Raw genomic sequence first — 22,695 nt, forward strand, 5'->3', positions numbered from 1 at the left:
GTACCTCACTCTGGCCTCAGTGGTACCTGTCAGTCAGGGTTACTGATTACAGAAAACAGAAAAGGAAAAAAGGAATTTGATGAGAAAATAAGGGGAAGCTCCCAGAATCACCAGGCAGACTGGAGAACCAGGCTGGGATAAAGGATTAGGGGAGACTGGGCAGAGGGGAAATGTGGCCAAGGCTGTGTCCACAGGACATCTGCTTAGGATTCTCCTGACTCTGAGGAATCTTTAACGCACCTGCATCGATGCTGTGATCAACCCGGAATCTAAGCCATGTGGCCCCACAGAGGCCACATGCCACGGCCTGAGCAGCTGGACGTGGGAAGAAAGCACGTCTGGTCCACCTCCGCTTCCGTATGGGGAGGCAGAGCTCTGTGCCCTTCTAAGACTTACATCCTGGGTGTTCCCCCAAAGAGGAAGGTGGGTAGGGTGCTGGGCACCCCAAAACATAGCAAATGCCCACGAGACACATCAGTTCACCGAACTGTGGGTCACTGCAGATCCACAAACTCTGTCTCACCATAACTGGCCGACAGGGTGGACCCAGGGGCTCCCAGGGCGACGGAAGTGAGAGAGGCCTCTGCTTGTCTACATAGCCCTGGAGCCAAGTATGAACAAAGGAAGTGTTTCTTCATCTCTCACCACAGAGAGCAAGTGTCAAGCAGAATTTCAAGCATCTGCTATTGCAAAACCCCTAACGTAGTAGCAAAAGGTCACTTCCAGAAACATCCCTCTCTCTATCCCATAAAGACGTTAGGCTTCAGTTACACTCTGGATAACTTCATTGGCATTAACTGAGGTCCATTCCTTCATTTGTTCGTTCATTCATGCTGCAAACTGTTCCAGGATCCAGATGTGGCAGGCCCCCTGCTGGGTCCTAGGGTTACAAAGACGAATCAGTTGCCATCCTTGGCTTCCAGAAGTTCAGTTGGCTGAAGGACAGGATAAAACAAGAGCAAGCTCTGCTTTGGGGATGGCAACTGTAGTGCAGGGTTACAGGTTAGTGATTTGAATATGAGCTACAGACCTTTTTTAGCAATTGCTGGGCACCACTCCATTTACACACACACACACACAAAATGAGCTACCTCCTGAGTCAGCCACCAGCCCTAGGACCACAGTCCCGAGGACAAGGTCTGTATGTCCAAAATCGGGACCCCATTAGGAAGGGCTGCTGGCCACTGAGTTGGCTTAAATGTCCAGCCTTGGACAGTCTCCTTCCCTGAGCTGGGGGACAAAAGGAGAGGCTGGCAGCGTCACCCAGCTGGCTATGCTCTAGGGGAGACCCTAGCTCTCGGCAACGGTCCTAAGGAAGGTGGGAGACAAAGTTTGTCCTAGGTGTACCTGCTCTGCCCTCCACAAATCATAACACCAACACCCACTCCTTTTTCTATACTTTCTGGTTTATAAAACACTGTTCCACATATCTACTCATCCATCATTCATTACCCAAACATCTGTTACATGTGACGTGCTCTGCTTAGAGCTAGGAATCTAAAGAGTAAGAAAATGCAGCCCCTACCCTTTGGGATGCCACTTCCTCCGGGAAGCCCTCCTTGATGTCTCAGGCTGGGTTGCATGTCCCCACCCCAGCATGTCTCCCATCCCTGTATCATTGCTGTCTGTCTCTCCATCTAAAAAGGGACTCATCTACCTCCTACACCATTGTCCCCCCAGGGCCTAGTACGGTGCCTAACATAGTGGGAGCAGATGTATGCCTTGAGGAAGCACCAGTGGGAACACCTGGGAGGACAGAGGGGCCTTCAGGGAAACCGAGACCCAGGGAACAGGGCAAGTAAGACTCTTCAGACCCCAACAAACTTCCGGCTCACCCTCTCCCCAGGGGCCACAGAGTTCCATCTGCTTCCTGAGATCAGCTTACTGTTAGCACCTAATGTGTTCTTTACCACCCCCCAGGGCACTGTTTTAAGATACAAGGAGATAGGAGCCTATGATTAAAACAAAGATGGATTCCTAATAATGGAATGCTGGGTACTCATTTATTCATTAAACAAATATTTACCGAACACCCACAGTATGCTTGATGCTAGGGCCAGAGAAGCAGTAGTGAACACAAGCAAAATTCACTGCTCTCTAAGGTCTGATCACGAAATGGTGTTACAAAAAAGTGGTGTCCCTTCGGTGAATGAATGAACGAAAGGTAAAATCAAGTGATCTACTGCAGGTAATGTCGATGTGAATGTAAGCTGACTCATGGCTGCTGATCTGTTGAGGGGGCGGGAGAACACATAATTTTTCACCCCCAGGTCACTCTACTAGCTATCGGGGGGTCCCCTGCCTTCACGTACTCTTTCAACAGCTACAGTGGGAGAGAAACAGACAGAATGAGCCTCCTTTTCTGGCCAATGCTGGCTTCCTAATTAAAGTCAAGGATTTGTGTTTATTTAGGGTCTATAAACACAGACCCAAAAAAAGTGTTTAAGAGAAAGCAGATGAAATGTGGGTAAGGACTAGCTAGTAAAATCTGGGGGATATGTCAGGAGTTTTCAGCCATGACTGTGATTAAACAAAACTTGCAGGGAAGATGCTTTGAGGGCCAAAGCACATGTATGTGTGCAGCGCCTGAGTTTCCAGGGCAAAAAGTAAACCATAACTTCCTGCAGAATTAACTGGTCCCCGGTGGGAGAGCTGCGCTAAATTCCTTCAGACCACGAAGCTTTCCCTGCCCCTCCTGCCACTCGGCTGTCCCAAAGCTCGCCAAGACTGCGTTTAAAAACCCTGTGCACTTGCAGGTTTGTTGGGGACAGCCTCTGGCAGATTAAAAGAGGCACTTAATGAAGCTCAGAAGCTGAAGCCATCCCTTTGCAGAACATTCACTGTTATCAGGAGGCGTCAGTCTCCTCATCAGGTCACTACACCAGACACTGGCTAAGGTCCCTTCCAATGACAGCTGCCCACAAATTGTTCTTCTTCAGCCCAGGCAGGAACCTGGGGTGTGGAGAAGGACCTCTCTCTTGAAATCTGGGTGCAGGTCTGGTCTGAGTTTGAATGTGAGTGGCAGAGACAGCCAGGATCCCCCCAAAAGCTGATGGCCTCTCAGAGATCAAAGTGGGCAAACGAGGGGTGACACCCTGGGCCAGCCTGAATGAAACCCTAATGACCAAGTCTCCACAATTAAAGTCAACAATGGGTGAGTCACCAGTGAAGCCCAGGAAACAGTCAACGTCTCTGATTAAGCGCTGATGAAACTCCCCATCACGGCTTTAATCTGGCTCCCCTGGGAGTTTCACTGGCTTTGTAATGTTTTCAAAGAAAATGATCTTGAACATACAGGATTCCCCAAGCCACTAAACAGAGAGGGGGGCCCTCCTGCCTCCACCCCCTCTTCGGCGCACACAGAAGTTTCCCAGATGAGCCTTCAGTGTCAGACAACGGCAACCTTGGCTCTTTTTCTGAATAAGATGATCCTTCTCGCCAGTGTTTGCTCTCTGCAACTCCTTTAGCAGAGTCTCGGTTTACCAACGGCTCTCTGCATTTGAAGCCGAAGCCAGTCTCCTTGGGCTGGGTCCAATCTCTCACAACGCCAAGGCCCCAAGATAAACATCAAAGTGCTCTTGGGAAACTGACTTGGTTCTAATACCAGAGTGATGTCCATCCAGAGTCAACTCTACACCAACCTGGATTCTGAGCCATTCTGAGTATAAATAATCAAGAGCAGGGACTCCCCTGCTGGTCTAGTGGTTAAGACTCTGCGCTTCCAGTGCAGGGGGTGCTGATTCGACCCCTGGTTGGGGAACTAAGACCCCACATGCCTTGGGCCGCATGCCCCCCCCAAAAAGTGGGGGAAGAGCAAAACACAGTAAAGGACCGCTCCAAAGCTGAGGCAATCCACCCATTTGCGTGTAGCTCCTCAAACATTTGGCCTGCTTGCTAGCTTTTGCATATGCTGTTCCCTTTGTCTGGAATGCTGTTCCCAGCACTAGCCTTCAAAATTCAGCTCAAACTGTCACCTTCCCTATAAAGCCTGTCCCAGCCCCTCCAGGAAGAGTTCAGTTCAAAAACAGTTCCTGAGTGTGTGGGCCTGGTCTATGCTTGGCTAGACACACAGAGAAGAGAAACTTCCCCATATGTAGCTGCAGACCCTCCCAGGCTAGCGTCACCAGATAACTTCTTGCTTGCAACATTAAAAAAAAACTTTTACTGTGCAATATTTCGGATGTACAAAAAAATACATAAAGAATAATAAAACCACCTCTCGTGCCCACCACCCAGCTTAAGGAATAAAATATAGTGAATACAAACCAAGTCCCCTGGGTACCCCACCCCAAAACGACCCATCTCTCCAATTTCCCAGAAGTAAGCACTACCCTGAATTTAGTATTATCACTGCCATGCATTTCTTTATGCTTTCACAGGTATGACTGTACCCCTTAAACAACTGATATCATTGTTTGGCAAGTTTTAAGTTTTGCACAACCTTAACACTTTGCACATTAATACAATGACTTGTTTCCATGCCCATCTTCTCCCACAGTCCAGGACCCTCTGTGAGCAGTGCTGGCCTGCTGCTAATCTTTATATAGGGGCAGCCAACCCAAACCCTGGCACATAGTTCATGTTCATGCATGCTTGTTGAAAATGGAAGAAGGAGGGGGAGGGGAAGGAGGAAAAGGAGAAGAAGAAAACACTGAGGATAGGGTTTTTCCCCACTGGACCTAAAAAGGGAGTGGGGGGAAGAGTGCAGGCTTCCCCAGTGGAGCCATCTGAATGCCTCCCAATCCTTAGAGTCTGAAGGCGCAAAGGACCCAAATAAGACACAGCCCAGAGCTGGTTGAAGGGACAGGGCAGCATTTACACGCGGAGCAGAACCCACAAAATTGTTCTTGGCACACAGTAGGGGCTCTGGACATGTCTTGTGAACCAATGACCATTTCTACAGATACGAACATGGAGAGGCTGGAACAAGAAAGTGTGACGGCCCAGAGGAGACCCAACCTAGGGACCATTTGACGGACAGCAGGGGTCCTCTCTGAGGACCAATGTCTCCTTTCATTCAATTCCAGCTCCCACGGCAGAAGCCACGGGCTGCACTCTGACTTTCAACTACTAAATAACACAGCCCCAGGAGGCTCCCAGGAGCTCTGGAGGAGACCCAGTGAGTGTCATACAAATGAAAAAATGCTTAAATACACAAGGTAGGAGGATGGGAGGACAGTTCAGGTGGCCTCAGAGAGCAGGCGGATTTCCAGAGTACAAGGAATGCCAGCCTTCAGAATAAAGGAGGGATGAGGCCTCAGTAAACGCCCTCTTCATTCATTAGGTGTGTCTTTTGACTTTTCAATTCTCTGCCAGCCTGAAGGGCATTTGTGAGAAGGCCACCAAGTGGAACTGAAGAAGAGCCAAGGCTAAAACTGAGTCCCAACGCTGGCCTTCCTCACCAGCTGTGCAGTCTTAGGCAAATCACTCAACCTCTCTGGGCTTCAATTTTCCGAGAAAGTTATTCACTCACGCTACAAACACTCTTGGATCGAGGCCTACTGTGAGCCTGACCTGTGGACCTCAAAGAGAAAAAGGCCCAGTCCCAGGGTTCTGTGACGCTTAGTAGAACAAGGTCACGGCATAAACACACAAAGCATGCTACGGATATAAGGTATTTTTATTAGACTGTAGACTCAATTTTCTGTCATAGAAGCCCCTTTCTGACATTTTTCTCCCTTCCTTGTTTTTTTCTTTTAAGGTTCAAGACGTGGTGTTTGGTTTATGCGAAGTAGACCAGAGGGCCAGGAAGCTCATCTTTAATTCAGCACAGACAATACTCAGCTGGCTTAAGCTTGGCCAAAGGCTTTTTTCGAGCACATCGATTCACAAAGGCCTGTTCCTCGAGTTAGCTCTAAACTGTTCTCCAATGGAGAGCTTGTCCCAGGCTGTGACACAGGCGTGGGGCTGGGAGGGAGGGGAGATAGGAAAGGAAGATGAGGGGGGAGAGTAGGGCAGACCTAGGACAGACCCCACCCCCACTGCCCAGACAGCAGCCACACCCCTCTGGGAGGACACAGGTGACAGCGCCCTCAGAGTGTGGTCATTAGGAGAGGGACGCGGGGAGGCGACAGGCCTATCACACACCCAGCTTCCTCCTCCTGCAAGGACGCTTCACGATGCCTCCTCCACAGAGAAGCAAAGGGACATGGGGCAACTGGCAGGGCCGGGCACCCACGGCAGAGGCAAGGCCCTGTGCCCAGCAGCAGGTTTCCTGTGCCTCCCGCCCTCTCAGGAGCAGATGAAACCCACACCCTCAGGTGATGCAAACCTTGGCATTTCCACGGGCTTCAACTTCACCCAAGGATGAAACTTTTGACTAAACCCGCCCATCACCTGATGGGCCGCCTGCTAGGACTTGCTAAGCTGAACTACAGCTCCTGGCAGAGGGTTGGTGAGGATGAAATGAGATGATGGGCCCAGGCCGACACCTCTCCCACCAGCAGCTGTGTGTCCTACTCCTGACCCCCGAAACTGCGAAGATGCAGAACAGGCGTGACTCAGCTCTACGGCCCAGGGCTCAGCTCAGCGAGTACCTGGAGCTTCCTGGCTTCATTCATTCGGCCAGAGCAGCACAACGGCCTGATTCACCTGTCACGTCCTCTGGAAGGTGTTTGGGAGCAGAGGGCCCAGGTGTCGGGTCCAACAGAGAACAGAGGGGGAAGGGAATGAAAAAAAAAAGGGGGCTTTTCTGGACACTCAATAAATGGCTATTTGGAAATGATGCTAAATCGTGTCCCCCTCTCCTATGTGATGACAGAGACACATACACATGCATAAAAAATATGAACCTTGGGGTTTGAAGTGAATATTTTAAAACACTCCAATTTTAATTTTCCACCCAAAACAGAAAATTAATTCATATGCTGCTTCCTCAAACCCACCTTTGGCACCTAGGTCCCAGGCACCTTTTTTGTGCCTCCCTTGAAAAAACGGCTGAGGAGTTTTGAATCAGAATTGCTCCAAAATGAAGACAAAGATGACAAGCAAGCGACACCACAGGCATAGAAATTGAAAGAAAATGGCATTTTAAATATGACAGAGACTGTCTGGAAATTTCCTATCCCCGTGACTGGCTGTAGCTCCCCTCAGTGCCTTCACCTGCTTGTGGACATAAGGTCACCTCTCCTCCACTAAGAACACACCTCGGAAACTTCCCTGGTGGTCCAGTGGTTAAGAATCCACCTTCCAGTGCAGGGGACGCAGGTTTGATCCCTGATCAGGAAACTAAGATCCCACATGCCGTGGGGCAACTAAGCCCCTGTACTCTAGAGCCTTCAAGCCACAACTAGAGAGTCCGCACGCCGCAATTAGAGAGAAGCCCGCACGCTGTAACACAACAAGACCTAATGCAGGCAAATTAACGACAACAACAAAAGAACACACCAGGGCAGCAGCTCCTCCATCTGAACCAGAGTTCACTCTGTTTCCCACTTACAAAGACAACGCCACCCAAACAGAAAACAACTCGCTATTGTTCACGGGTGGCTGTCCCTCACCGTACCCTTCCTAGAAAATTGTCTCCATGCCACCTGAAGAGAGTTCCTGCTATTGTGGTGTCTCTAGGTGCCCTTAACCCCATCAGCTGCCCTGGGAGACAGTGCTGTGAGTCTAGAAAAGTCAGGTGACCTCCTCTGACCCCGCCCCAGGTAACCTCATTTATTATTTTATTATTATTAAATGGCAACAACAATGTCTTCTGCCTGAGTCTGGGGTGTCTGACCCATGGTGGCTATTATATCAGAGAACTGTCAGCTGTTCTTTCTCCAGTTGTCCTATATCCCTATTTACAGGCCTGCTGGTACTAGAACCTCAGGAATGCCCGGGCCTAAGTTTGAGGAGTTGGTCTGTTCTGCTATGCACCACGTATGAAGGGATCTCAACTTTGGTTTTCTTTCTTTCCCTGGAAACAGCAGAGTTCTCAGTTTCTTAGGAAAAAAGAGAGAAAAGGGGTTTTCTTTCCATAAAAGTAACAACCACATTACAGAAAATGAGTCAAAGAGAGAAAGGAAAAGAAATTCATCCAGATTCTTACCCACCTTCCGTAACCTCTGACACCATTTTGAAGTGTATTTCCTTCCAGTCCTTTTTTCCTATAAATGACTGCTTTGCTCAGTTTCACCCAGCCTCCATGGCCTTCACCTTGAGCAGCTACAGCGGAACTGATTCAGGTTTTTGGTTACGGTCAGACATTTAGGTTATCTCCAATTTACTTTGTTATTGTCAAAAAATAAGCTGAGCTGAAGATCTCTGTGGAACATTTTGTCCAGATTTTTTTTTTTTAATAAATGTATTTATTTATTTATTGGCTGTGTTGGGTCTTTTTTGCTGTGCGCGGGCTTTCTTTAGTTGCGGTGAGTGGGGGCTACTCTTTGTTGTGGTGCATGGGCTCCTCATTGCCATGGCTTCTCTTATTGTGGAGCACGGGCTCTAGGCACATGGGCTTCAGTAGTTGCAGCACATGGGCTCAATAGTTGTGGCTCACGGGCTCTAAAGCGCAGGCTCAATGGTTGTGGCGCACGGGCTTAGTTGCTCCGCAGCATGTGGGATCTTCCTGGAGCAGGGATCGAACTTGTGTCCCCTGCATTGGCAGGCGGATTCTTAACCACTGTGCTACCTAGGAAGCCCTGTCCAGATTTTTTTATTGTTTCCTTAGGAGAGCCTCCCAGAAGTGGGATCACTGGGCCAAAGGTTAAAAAGATCTTCACGGCTCTTGATATAAATTGCCACGATTGCTCAGAAGGGCGGATCAAGGACCCAGCTGGCCACCAGCAAGAAGATACAGGGCATTTCCAGGATGACACAGTTCACAGGTATCCAGGGGGGAGGGGTGGGGGGACCCGCTGGGTTTTCTCTAGAATGAGCTCTTAGGCAACATTCCAGTCTCTGCATAGCAGCAGGTGCATCTCAGGTGCTCTTCAATCTCCCTGTTGAGTGGCAGCTCCATAATGCACAGGAGAATAAGCTCTAAGGTGGAATCAGATACTCCCTCCCTCCTGCCCCACTTAATATGATCCAGAACAAAAGATCCGGTTCTGTTTCTTTGGGTTTTCAATGTCCAAGGTCTTGAGACAAAGATCAGGTCAGCTGCAGAGAAACATTTTCCAACCCCATTCCCAGCCATGATCACGGGGGAGAGGGTCCCTGGGGGAAGGGGGTGGGGGACAAACAAAAGGTCACACCCCCCCAATTCCTCATCTACTGCAGAGAGGGAAAGGGCTAGGGTGAAGTCAGAAGTATGCAAATTCATTTTTCTACACTTCCTCCGCATTTCGCCACTGAAACTTTGAGAAACACCGCTTGGGAAAGAGACAGTTCCACTGAGGGAGGGGGAGGAGGGCCTCAGGGAGGCGGGGTCACCTCGCTGGAGTCCCCCAGGGGCCCAGGAGGCCCTTTCGGATCAACTGCAGGATGGGGCACTCAACCACAGATGCGAGGTGTGCAGGAACGAGAACCGTCCTAAATCCAGGCGCTGCGGTGATCAGGGACCGCTTTCATTCAAAGAAAACGGAGTACAGCCGCACTAGGCCAGGAGAGGCTGTGTCTTTCCAGTCTACTGGGTCTCCCACACTGGAGCTGGAGCCCCCAAAACTCTCCAGAATTAGTAGCACTCAAGCAGGAGAGACCCCTGGAATAATTATATCTATGCGTGCAACATATGGAATGCCACTTGGTCAGGACAACGCACATATGCAATATATTCTCAGTGCAAAACAACATACAATGGAAATGCAGCTCATCCTCATTTAGCTTAGCCATATCCAACTATACGCAAAAGGTCAAATGCTTTTTTTTTTAATTTAAAAAACTTTAATAAAAGTGTACTTTGACTCTTGTTATTTATTTGTATTTATCTTTTGGATATCGTACTTTACTGTGTACACTACTGTTTGTGCTATACATTTACACACACGTGTTATTGCACAGCATCACGTACACAAAATCACATGTGTGCAAACGATCCTTCAGGGCCAAATGAGGAGACTATCTGAATCATTTTCACCACGCACTTTTGCCTGCTGGTCTGACTTCTGGACTTCGCGATTGAGACATGACTCCTGTGTAAGGTTTCTTCTCCTTTGGTGCTTCTGGGTCTTGAAGGATGTGTCTGTCTGTCAGGAACTGGCATAAAATCAGTTTCAGATTAGAACAGGAAACCGGGCCTCCAAGGCTGGTAAGCGCTGGGGAGGCCACCATGGCTCTGTAACCCGCCTGCCACGGACAGGCTGGTCACAAGAACTCTTCGCTGGGCCACGAGCTGGCCGTGTGGTCTTCGGTAGGGCTTTCACCTCCTGGTCTGATCGCTCATTCTTTTAATGAGTGGCCTAGATGACTTTCAAGTTCCTGTGTGACTCTGGGCAACTCACATCACCTCTCTGGGCCTCCACGGGCTGTCTGAGCCGGTGCACCCCTTGGATGAGAATCAGAGCTTCCCCAGCAGGGTTCCTAGACGAGGTTACCCTGTGTTGAGATACTGACCTCCTCAGCACTTTGGGTGGGTGGCCCCAGGGTCAGTCCCCTCCAGCCGAGAGATGCTTCCTCTCTTACTTCCCATCCCCCAACCCACACCTTACAAATTCTGTTTCCTGCGTGGGCTGTGGCCTGAAAAAGGCTGTGAAGGATGGGACTACGTGATCGTCAATGTCCTTTCCATCTTACACCAACTGCCCCACCCCCAGCAGTCAGAAACAGGTGGTACACAAGTTAAAGATTATGCTCCGTGGGGGTTCCTCTAACAGGGTGACAGGAACCGATGAACCGGAATCATTGGAGAGCGCTTGTTTAAAATGTGGATTCTTGACCCCCCCCCACCCAGGAAGCTCACACATACCCAACGTATGGTCAAATAAAAAAAATACTGGGGAAGAGGAAACACACGCATAGAATATTCTGGCAAATTCAAACACTGAAAATGAATGCAGAGGAATACTACAAGCAGAGCGATCCCTTCTGTATTTCACCTTAATTTCTCAAGTCTACAATGGCCAAAGCCCAAACACTGGGATTTTCCTTTCCAACTCAACCACCCACCCCAGAGCATGAACCCACAGCACACTTCCTTCCCCCAAATCTTTGTCTTGTGGGGGTGCATGCAGACAGACGATGCCTGTGCTACACGTCCCAACACCAAACGCATCAAAAGGTGTATTAATAGCACAAGTCAGTTTCACACTGAATTTACTAAAAACCTCACAACTCAAATTAGCCCAAGTAATCTACTTAAACAAGAGTCATTTATAAATTCTGAACTTCCTGGGCTGACAAGTTCACAGCAGCTGGCTCTCGGCTGTGACGGTTGCCAAGGTGCCTATTATAACGAGATGCCCTCTTAGAAAACCAGCATCTTCTAGCAGCATCTAGCATCACCCAGCAGCAGCAGTATCTGCTCCTTGGTAGACAACTCCCTTTGGAGACTTTCTGAGTTATGCTGGAGGTACACTTAAAAAGAGGCAGTGAAAACAGTAGGTGGGTGTTGAAGGTGGCGTGGTACTTTGAATTTCAGCTCTGCTTTTTATTAGCCTCTAAGTGTTCTCTGTTTCCTCCTCTGTAAAATGGGGATAATATTACCTGCCTCACAGAGTTACTGTGATGGTAAGAAATACCACCTGCAAAATACACATTGTCCAAGCTCAGTAAGGGAAAGTTGTTACTATTTAAAGGGAGACCAGAAAACCCGAAAAAAAAAAAACCAAAATCACAAAAATCTAAAATATGCTGTTTATAGGAGCTTTGTTACTAGGGAGGCCTCTGTCTGGGTCATAAATGCTACACAATGCGCCAGATACGCTGCCTTGCTCCCCAACTCCCACCCCCACCCCTTCAATCACCCCGTTGCTCTGTCTTCTGGTGCCCAGTGACTCTCCCTACTGTCCTACCTCCAAACCTAGCTAGAGCGCTTTTCCAATTCCTGAGGGACAGGATGGGCTTCCGGGGGCTGGGCTTACATGAGCCCAAGGTAACAAATCCAAACCCTTCTTGAGCTGCTCAGGCCCTTAGGGACTTGGGGGGGGGGGGACATAGCATTTATTCCCCCCAAGGACCCATTACCAGACCCAGCGCAAAGTAGGTGATCACTTAGTGTCTGTCGCTGAACAGTAGAATGGACCTGCCTTCTCCACAATGAACTGAACACTTGACAGTTATAAAAGCGTGTTTGGAAAGGACTGTGAAACACCCCTCAGCTTTCGTTTGCAGGCCGCAAGATCTGTGTGTACCCACTGGCTGGTCTCTGGTGCTTCTGGAGCTCAGGGCAGTACACAAAACCAGAGTTCAGGAGAGCAGAGCAGACATTTTAGGATGTTATTGCCCAAGTTTCACTTCCTAGCTGTCTTCTGTATTTTACTTCAACTCTGGTTTTGAGCAAAGCTGGGACCGGGCCGGCACACAAACCAGCAGTAAAGGCCTCCCCTGGTCTACACGCTCCTCCTCCCGGAGTCCCAGACCCTGAGGCTGAGTGGACAGGGGACTCGAATTACGGAGCACCTCTGAGACACCAGGCCCTACACCAGCCAGACTGAGCCGGTTTCTGACTTAAGAGCCACAACAAGCTTCAAAACAGGCACTAGGATGCTGGGGGAAGTTAGGCAATCTGCAGAAGACTCCACAGCTGGGGAGTTGTGTGTGAATCGAGATGTACCAGGCCCTAAGGTCCACGGTTCCTCTCCCTTTCAAAGGAGAACCCCAGAGGGGCCAACCCCAGTGCTCAGTTTTGCATAAAGGCACTGCAGCAGTTTGAAATTATCTTACAGAAATACCTACCCTCCCATCAAATCCATATCTCATGTCACTGCCAGAGGGATAAAGTCCTGGCCTGAAATCAGTACTGGACAAACCAGTTCCCACTCAGTGTTGACTATGTCCTTGGGGGGAGGGGGTGTCTTTTTGGAGTGTTTCTACAAAGGGGCTCGGCGATCAACCTGAAAACACACTGTCTCATTCATTCCTCCAAATAATCCAGAGAGGCAGGTATTATTAGCCCGCCTTTGTCCGAGATGGTTCTGGCTCAGGACAGATTCACCCAAGGTCACACAGCTACTGAGCGGTAGGGCCAGGGCGCCTTCAGCTCCACAGTCCAACAGTATCTGCTGAGCGGGCACTGGGTTTAAATTCCAAAGAGCTCCAAGTGGCCAGACAGAGCCAGTCCCAGGAGACTCCACTAAGCAAAGGAGTCAAGGATGGAGCTTTTCTTCCTCTTGCTGCCCAAGCCTCTCCCCGTCCTTAACTCCTCTGCACGGCTGCACCTCACCTCCTTATCTGAGGATGCTGACTGGGGGAGGGGAGAGGAGGCCATGAGTCTCTGACAGTGTGTGACTTCAAAGCCATCACTTTTCCTATGCTGGGCCTTCTTTTTCACTGTGGGTTTAAATGCTTGGTCCCCTGCCAAAGAGGGGTCAGGGACAGAGGTACCTTTTGCACTGGGGAAAGACGTCCAGCCTCCAGAATCCCCTTGGCCTTAGAGCCTTGCATTAAGGCAGCCCCAAGGCGCTCACAGGCAGATGCTCACAGGAGTAAAAAGCCCAGCCTGGGAGCCAGAAGACCTAGGTTCCAGTCCTGACTTTGCCTCTTGGGCAAAATGCTTCCCCCTCAGGATCTCAGTTCCCTCATGTGTTCAATTAAGAGTGAGACACCTGAAACGCTGAGCAAGAGGTTCCTGCCCAGAACTTCCCTGGTGGCACAGTGGTTAAGACTCTGCCTGCCAATGCTGGGGACATAGGTTCAATCCCTGGTCCGGGAAGATCCCACATGCTGCGGAGCAACTAAGCCCGTGCACCACAACTACTGAGCCTGCGCTCTAGAGCCCGCAAGCCACAACTACTGAGCCTGTGTGCCACAACTACTGAAGCCCGCGTGCCTAGAACCCATGCTCCGCAACAAGAGAAGCCACTGCAATGAGAAGTCCCCACTCACCACAACTAGAGAAAGCCCCCACACAACAACAAAGACCCAACACAGCCAAAAATTTTTTTAAAAATTAAAGGAAAAAAAACCCCCAGCCCCACCCCATTCCCCCCCAAAGAGAGGTTCCTGCTCAGTCCTTCCAGACCCCATCACGTGCCAAGGCCTGGCACACGCACTCTGCTTCCCTCCCTCTCCCACTCCCACCTTGACTGCCTAGAGTACCCAGGCCCTGCTGGGCTACGGAGCACCTCTGGGTGGGTAGAAGAGGGCTCTTCTCCACCCTCCCTTCATGTCCCACCATCCTCTTGTCGTGTGATTTGGGGCACATCTGCCTCCTCCGCTAAGTAAGCCACCAGCTGCCAGGAGCCTCCCGGGTCATATTCTGATTGGCATCCTCAGTGTCAGTCGGGGTCCCAAACGAATAAGGGGGGTGGGGACCTCCAAGCTCTCCCTACTCAAAGTGTGGTTCACAACCCAGAGCATGCCGGGGGGAAGTGTCAGAAATGCAGACTTTCCCCCAACCCCAGCCTCTGACTCTGCAAGGAATCCCCAGGGGATCTGGGGACACATTCCAGTTTGGGACATGTTCCGAGGTGCCCCCCCAACTTTTGACACGCCCCCTACCCCACATCCCTTGATTTGACCACCTAGATTCCCCCTGACTGGCAGGCCTTAGCAGAGCTCGCTAAAATGTAGCCTGTCATTAACCCAAAAACATTCACCTTAGGAACCTTCTAGAAGCCTGCCACTGACTCTCACAAGCAAGATCTGAAACGTGCACCCCCAGGGTGATTCCTTGCATGTGTGACCCACTGGCCCTTTGGGCCTCAAGGAAGCCCAGGCAGCTTCAAAATGGTGCAGCACCTCTCCTCCAGTCTGTGGCTCTGGCTACCCTCGCGCTCCCCACCCACCAGCCCCCATAAATGGATGACTGCACAGCTGCCAACAGCAGAGACAGACAGACCGTCGGCCCACCTGCCCCTCACGGGCCCTGCGTCCAAGCTCAGAAAATGTTCTTCCCTTATTTTCCACTCTTGACATTTACTCAACTTGGAAAGAAGAGGAACCCTTTCAAAATACACTTTCAGTTTTTTTTTTAATAAACCCTGCAACTCCTCTAATGGCTTCAGATTATCTTAAATATTTATAAAAATCATTCTCAGCATCACTTCTTTAAACAAAATCTCCTCGTCAACGTCGATTATTTATGTATTTATGAACATGATGTCTCTTTCCCTTGGAGCAGATGGCAGCTAGTAAGTCTCTGGAAAGGAGGGGGAAAAAAAATCAACGGGACAAAACGTAAACTCAGCGATTCCCCAATTTACTCTCCTGGACAAGCTCTGATACAAGAATCTCTCCATTCACAGTGGAAACACCATACTGGGGCTGGTCAACAAGAAGTTTGGGAAAGCATGGAGACTTGAACTTGAATCTAGGAAGAAGCTGTCACCCAAAGGGCTTGGTTCCCAGTGGGAACTGGAGCCCTGTTAACGGAGGGACAGGATGATGGGACTGAGGCCAGGACAGAAAGAGCCCAGGGGTGGAAGCAAAGTAACTGACATTAGCTGAGCACCTACTATGGGCCATACACTGTCTGAGAGGCTCCCCAGACCACCTCTGTGTTGATCTTCACAACAGCCTTTCCAGATAGCAATCATGATTCTTCATTTGAAAGATGAAAAAGGCCCAGAGAGAGCGGAAGTGTCTTGCCCAAGGTCACACAGCTAGTAAGCAGCACAGCCAGAATGGAAACCCAGACAGTCTGGCCCCCAAACCCATACCCACCGCTGCCTCTGAAGCAGAAAAGGATGAGAGAGAAAATATAGTCACTGTTAACCTCAGGCATCCTTGGCTACAAAGTTATTATCTTCCTTTCAACCTGGTGAGGCCAATCACCCCTTTTAAGACCATCAAAGACTTAACTCCCAAAGTTCTACCCATGCAACAGAACTTTGTCCATTTGAGAATGTGGGGGGATCAAGTCTTGAGTGAAATCTGGAAGGAGTGGATGAGAAGGTTATAAGAAGATGTGAAATGACTGTCATAGGCACATAAAGAGCTCACTTTATGAGAGAGAAGAAAAAAGATCTTTTGCCTTCAGGAGTGGGTGAAAAACAGAATCATGATGATTCTTTCTTCACCAGGCCTATATCAAGTGTCCCAGACAGGGAAGGAAAAAAATAAAATCAACCCTCTCCTGCCTTTCCTCAATTTACTTCTCTCCAGCAGCTCCAACTCAAGGTAGAAAAGAGAGATGGGTCTGGCCTTTGAGATGCTTGTGCTCTCTCTGGTTGAGGACACAGGGATCACTGCTGCTGCTGCTAATATCATTGATGAGGATGGCCATTTACTGGGGGCCCGTGCACACAACGGCAATGGGCAAAACCATCCCCCCCGATATACTGTCCCACTTTACACTGGGAACACTGAGGCTCTGAGAGGTGAAGAAACTTGGTGACATGCACACAGACAGTAAGAGGGGACGGTGAGGTGTGAATCTGGATCCTGCCCTCGTGGCTCGAGTCCAGTGAGCTGGATGGGATAGGGCAGGGATGATTTTGCCTGTTTATAGATGAGGAAAGGAAAGTTCTAAGAAGGTCATGACCTCTCTAAGGCTTCCGGCCAGCGCATAGCTAAAGTGGACTGATTTTAAATCTGATTTTTCACTGACACAACACTATCTCCACAATGCTCGCTGGAAGATGGTTTTGATGGGGAGAGAGAAACCACTTCGGCAGCCGTGTCCCAGGCCGCTGAAGCCACAGGGCAGTGGTCTGTTCCATCAAGGAGGTGCTGAGCGTGAGGCCACAATCTCCTGGCACTGGTGTCGCTCAGGAGTTCCTCCTGTCATGCATGGGCTCTGGGTCCTGAACTAAGAGCCGACAGAGACTGGGATTCCACAATGGAGAACCAAGACACACTTGGGAGGAACGGCTAGAGAACAATTTCAAGGTTACCTACAGGCCAGTGCGCTGACCCTGAGGTGGAGACAGACTGTACCTCTACAAAGAGCAAAGAGGAAACCATTACTCTTTTGTTCATTCTGTCAAAAAAAAAAAAAAGCATGTACTGGGTACCCAGCATATGCCAGACAGCCTGCCAGGTGCCAGGGCAAACACAAAGGCCCTTCAGATGGGAGCACAGTCCACTGGGAAGAGCACGAGAGCTCTGTGGATGGAAGGCTAGAGTGGGGACCTTGAATGCGCTGCTTAATTGGCTGAGGGTCTTGGGCCACATCCTGCACTTTCTCTAAGTCACAGGATGAGAATAAAATCTCTACTTCATAGGTAACTATGGCCCCTCTACATCTTAAAAATGAATCTGTGCATACTTAAACCGCAGCTGGCCACTGCACAGAGATGCCTGCTCTTGCCTCTTAAAATAATAGCAGCACTCAGGCTCATCTCCTGCCCTCCAGATGTGAAGAAAAAAAAAAAAAAAACAAAAGCACAGCCAAGGATCCTAAGAGAGGTGCACACAGGCCTTTGGCAGCTGAGAAAGGAGGGGAAGGGATGGCTGTCAGAGAAAGCAAAATTACCTGAAAATCTCCCACAGTGACGTGCGGAAATGTATACTGAGCCTTCATGTGAAGGCCATTTCCAAGCACCCCTGTGGGTGAATCCCTCCTAGCCTCCTTCAGCACACACCCTGCCCCTCCCCGCAAGTTTAGCCAGGATCCAGATAATGTAAATTACAACGTGCCTCCCCAGGGAGAAAACTCAGGCCAGCTGACCCACTTCTGTACGCCCCACCTAGGAGAAAACCCACCTCTCCCTAGCTTCCTCCACGTTCACAGGAACCCCCAGGCCTGGGAAATCAGCCCAGCTGTCAGCCCTGGCAGCCCGCCCCAGCCAGTCATCTGGCGGTGACAATCAAAATGATGCTTCCTTTTCATTTCCACCAAATGCAACCTTCCAAGAATAGGAGAGGCTCAAAGTCAGAGTTTAAGCTCCTTTTCATAAGGAGTCAATATTTTCACAAGCTAATCCTCCTTGGGAAGGGGGTGGATTACATATATCCCAGGTGGCAAAATGTAGCTCTCTGGGGGATTGTGGAATGGATGCTACAGGCTAAGGAAGCCAAAATGTGGGACCACACCCAGCCACTCACTTCTCAAAACTCACCATCCACCTATTCATTTCACAGATATCCATGGTGTGCCTCCCATGTGCCACAGGCCCCTCTTCCAGACAGTGGGGAGGCAGAAATTAAAGGTGACTGACAATGACACTTCCCATCACTGAGCCCTCTCCTGGACAGGAAATCCTCGCTCACTTTCTCCAGGCTCAACTCAAATCGGCCCATTTTAGAGACCTGCGCCTAAGACTCAGAGAGGGCAAGCGACTTGCTCAAGGTCACACAGCTGGTAAGTGGCAGAGAAAGGAATTAAACCTAGGTGCAAAGTCCTCGTGACACTCCCCGGCGGGGCCTCTTTCCCGCTCAACCCCTCCCCCACTGGCTCCGTTTCTGCAGCAGGGTGAGGATCAAAGACCGCCCCCCACCCCCACCCCGGGGCTCCAGTAAGGGAAGTCCTCTGTTCCTCTTTCCTCCCTCCCCCGACAACAGGAGACAGGTTCGAGACCCACGGTATGTGTACACAGCCCTAGGGAAGCCCTGCAGGCTGCAAAGGCATCCATCCCTTAACACTGAACTTCCATTAAAAGAAAGAAAGAGAAAAAAAAAAAGATGATGAAAAGATAAAGGGCAAAGAGGAAGTGCTCTTTAAACACAGGCGGGTGGTTACCCCAGGAGGAAGTCTTGAAGCCAGTGGAGATTTTGTTCACCCCCTCCAGTTCCTCAATTCTAAGACACTGGCCTTCAAGCCCCCAGTGGAAGTTAGCCGGGGTGGGGTGGGGGGAGGTGTACGGCGCCCGGCGTCAGACCCTGTGCCCTCACCTGGCTCGCAGGAGGAGTCCGCGGGGGAGCAGCCACCCTGGGCACCCCCTCCCTCCGGGCACGGGGCGCCGCTGCGCGCTCCCCGCAGCTGGGTGGACCCGGGCGGCGGCGGCGCCGCGTGCGCCCCTCGCGCCCTCCCGCCCCAGCCCACCCGAGGCGCATCCTCGGGGCGCCCCCCGCGCCGGGGGCTCTCGCCCCTGCGGCGCGCGCTCTCCAACCGCAGGGCGCCCGGCGCGGCTCGAGTCGCACCCCCACCTCTCCCCGCACCCATCACGCGCGCGCCCCGCACCCCACGCCCTCCCGGGGTGCAGATCGGCTCCCGGGGCGCGCGCGGGCGAGCCAGGCGGCGGCGCCGACGGAGTCCCCGGCACGTACCTGGCGGCCCGGGCGAGCGGCGAGGGGAGCGCGGCCGCGGGCGCTGGAGCGCAGGAGCCTCGGAGCCTCCGGTGCCGCCGCCGCCGTTTCCGGGTTGGCCGGTCTCACGTCACCGCCACAGGTTTGCGAGCGGCCCCCGCCGCGGCGGCACAGCAGCAGCAGCAGCAGCAGCGGCCCGGGCGAGTGCCAGGCGAGAAATAACTATAAAAGGAAGAGACGCATCGAGGAGGAAGAGGAAACGCCGTTCACCTTCGAGAAGCCGAGCCGCCGGCGCTCGCACAAAAGGAGGACGCCCGCCGACGCCGCCTCCCCCCCGCGCCCCGTCCCCGCCGCATCGCGGGGCCCGGCGTCAGCGCGCGCGGCGCCCCGGGACCGCCCCGCGCCGGCCCCCACCCCAAAACCCGGCGGCGGGGGCGGGGGCGCGGGGCTCCGGCCGCGGACCTGGGGCGCGGGGCGGGGGTGACCTTGGGCCAGTCGCGGCAGGCGGGCGAGCGGCCGCGTGGGGTGCGCTGGGGGGTGTGGGGGGGGGGGCTCGGCGCCCTCCCCGCGGCGTAGACGAGGAAACTTCAGCTCTGGGAGGCGCGGGGATGGCCCAAGGTCACAGCCCGTCGGGCCCTCGGTGCTCCCGACCTTCAGGCCAGCCAGGTTCCTGGCCCTGGGTCCGCTTCGCCCTCACCTGTACGTTGTCGGGAAGGATGCCGAGCCCTGCCCGGCCCACCTGGCAGTGGGGGCGGCGAAAGATCGTGCGTTCAAAACACCCATTCAGCCCTCAAGAGATATTCGCTGAGGGCCTACTAAGTGCCAGGGCTGGTCTAGGCCCTGGAGAGGCAGCTGCGAATCCAAAGAAAATCCCTGCCTTGGGGCGGGGTGCAGACAATAAACATCTGATGTGTCTGGTGGTACTAAGTGCTAGGAGGAAAAATAAAGCAGGGCCGGGGGTAGAGAGTCGGGGTGTCAGTGCTATCCTAAGACAGCTCTCCAAGGACTTCTAGCACAGAAATTCCCAGACAGGATGCCCCTCAGTGAAATTCTCATTTCAGGTATTTTGAGACCCCCATCTTTCCCCTTGTCTATAATGGCAAAGAGTGCATTTTTCTGCATGTAGCAGGACATAACTAGGAAATCAAAATGCTTCTTTCTTCCCTCTGCCTTGCTCCCCCAGCCCTCAAACCCATCCTATCACTGTTTTGAAATTCAGCCAAATTTCTTAGGAAAATGGACAATGTTCTTTAAAGTATCTTTCCTCTGACCTCTAGCAGGACATCAGGAGTCACCTCAGAAGCTTCCATTGTCTTTCCACCCTCCACCTCCAGCTCTCCTGGATGTGCTGCGGGCAAGGGGAAGGTGACCAGTCACCAAATAATATTGAGTGCTGACTTAACCTGATTATGACTTGTTTGTTTCTTCAGCATGCCCCTGCTAAAGCCCTGTGCTAGGAGCTGGGGGCACTGAGATGGTAGAATTCCAACAGGACTTCCAAGAGGTTCCTGGTCCTGGGGGACCTTATCTGCAGGAAAGCAGCAGGAATGACAGAGCTTATAGGAGACAGGGGGAAGGGGTGTTTACCCAGCTTGGAAGGGAGAGAACCAAAGAGAGGACAGCAGGAGGAGATCAGAAAGCCCTTCCTAGAAGTTTTGAGAGGTATTAGAAGCACCTGGAAGCTTACTCAAGCACCTGCGCTCTCATCCCTACAAAAGGGAAACTAGATGCCTCCCCCGCAGTGGTGGAGGGTGGTGTGGGGAGGGATGGAACAGCTGGGTCTTGAACTATGAACATGAGGAAAAGCAGAGAAAGGGTTTGGAATCAGACACAGCTGAGCTAAGCTTTGTTTCTTTCTTGGGCGCCTACAAAGTGGGCATGAATAATTCTGAACATTTTGGAAGTACTGACCAGATGCCAAACGCTATGCCCATCTAATTTAATTCTCACAATAGCCCCACGGGGCAGGTTCATCATGCTCGGTGTTTTGCAAGATACTAGAGCTGGGAGAGAGATGGAATTTGCACAAGGTCAGGCTAATTAGATAGCGGTGGAGCTGGGCATGAACCCAGATTGTCTGGCTCAAAGCCCAGCACTTAGAGCCATGCTGAGCCTCAGTATGCTTATCTGTGAAATGGGATTGACCATAACCACGTCATCAGGTGGTGGTGGGGCTATTTAAATGAAATAACACATATATAGAAACTAGCACATTAATAGGACCCAGGAGAGCACTATCACCATGGTAATTATCATAGTAATTGTTAAAGGCATGGGAGTAGGAACTTTCTGGCACACTTGGGAACTGCAACAACAGCTTGGTGTAATTGTAACATAGGGTGTAAGTGTGGGAGGTCGGGAAGCAGGGAAGAGAAGGTGAGGGTTTAGGCAGGGGCTGGATCACACTTCCCCTGCACTCCACTGAATTAAGTGATGCCTGAGATGAGAGGTCCAACTCGTATGCATGTGTCTCCACTCACTAGATACAGGGAGGCTGAGAGGATGATTCTGGCTTCTGACCTTGGCTCATTCAATCAGGTCCTGATAGATCTGACAAATTCAAGCAAATGGAAACCTGGCGACGATGCCTAGGGAAAGCTCTGGCAGTTCACCACTGCAGTGACCTGCTCTGTTTCCCTGGGGTATCAACCCTGACAATGGCAGGTAGAAACCTATGTCTCGGTTTGTTTGGACTGTTGTAACCAAGTACCACAGGCTGGGTGGCTTAAACGACAAACATTTACTTCTTAGGGTTTCAGCTGGGAAGTTCAAGATCAAGGCACTGGCAGATTTGCTGTCTGGTGAGGGCCCGATTCCTGGTTCATAGACAGCCTTCATCACTGTATCCTCACATGACAGAAGAGGTGACAGAGCTCTCTGGGGTCTCTTTTATAAGGACACTAATCCCGTTTACGAAAGCCCTGCTCTCATGACCTAATGACCTCCCAAAGGCCCTACCTCCCAATACCATCACATAAGGGATTAGGTTTCAACATAGGAATTTTGGAAGGACACAAACATTCAGTTCATAACACCCGGCATCCTGAAAATAGAGCTGATTTTGGAGTCAGGAAGGCCTGCCTACCGTTTCCAGTTGTGCGACCAGGGCGAGTCATTTAACTTGTGACTCCTTTACTTTCCTTGTCTGTAAAATGGGAATAATAACATTTCTGTTGTTGAGAAGGCTATGTGGGATCATGAATTTTGAATGCTCTATAAGCTGTAAAACAGCATGCACATTTAAGTTTCAGTCTTAGAATCCTGTCCTCCCATAGTACGTGCTGTCCACTCTTCTCTCAAGCTGTGTAGATCGCGCTTTCCATCACATATGCAAAAGCCCCTCAGAAATATGTGTTTCCCTGCTGAGCATTTGCCTTTTCCCAAGAGTGAATGCTGTTACGTGTAGAAGGTAACAGAAGGTAGAAGTTGGGAGACAGGGACTCCATTTTTGTCCTTCTGGTATTTTTTTTTTTTTTTTTAATTTCCTTCAGTTTTTTTTTTTTTTTTTTTTTTTGCACCACGGGCTTAGTTTCTCCGTGGCAT

General features: G+C 51.0%; 1 protein-coding gene across 1 annotated transcript in view; it reads right to left on the bottom strand.

Annotated features, from left to right (window-relative positions):
- CYRIB (CYFIP related Rac1 interactor B) overlaps nucleotides 1-19,439 on the bottom strand; it is a 147,040-nt gene extending 127,601 nt beyond the window's left edge. The window contains exon 1 of the mRNA XM_057735621.1: nucleotides 19,174-19,439. The gene's annotated coding sequence lies outside the window, so the exon portion shown is untranslated. The remainder of the gene's footprint in view (nucleotides 1-19,173) is intronic.
- Nucleotides 19,440-22,695: the final 3,256 nt, after the last annotated feature.

This window comes from Hippopotamus amphibius, chromosome 5 (assembly GCF_030028045.1).
Source record: "Hippopotamus amphibius kiboko isolate mHipAmp2 chromosome 5, mHipAmp2.hap2, whole genome shotgun sequence".
NCBI classification, from domain to species: domain Eukaryota; kingdom Metazoa; phylum Chordata; class Mammalia; order Artiodactyla; family Hippopotamidae; genus Hippopotamus; species Hippopotamus amphibius.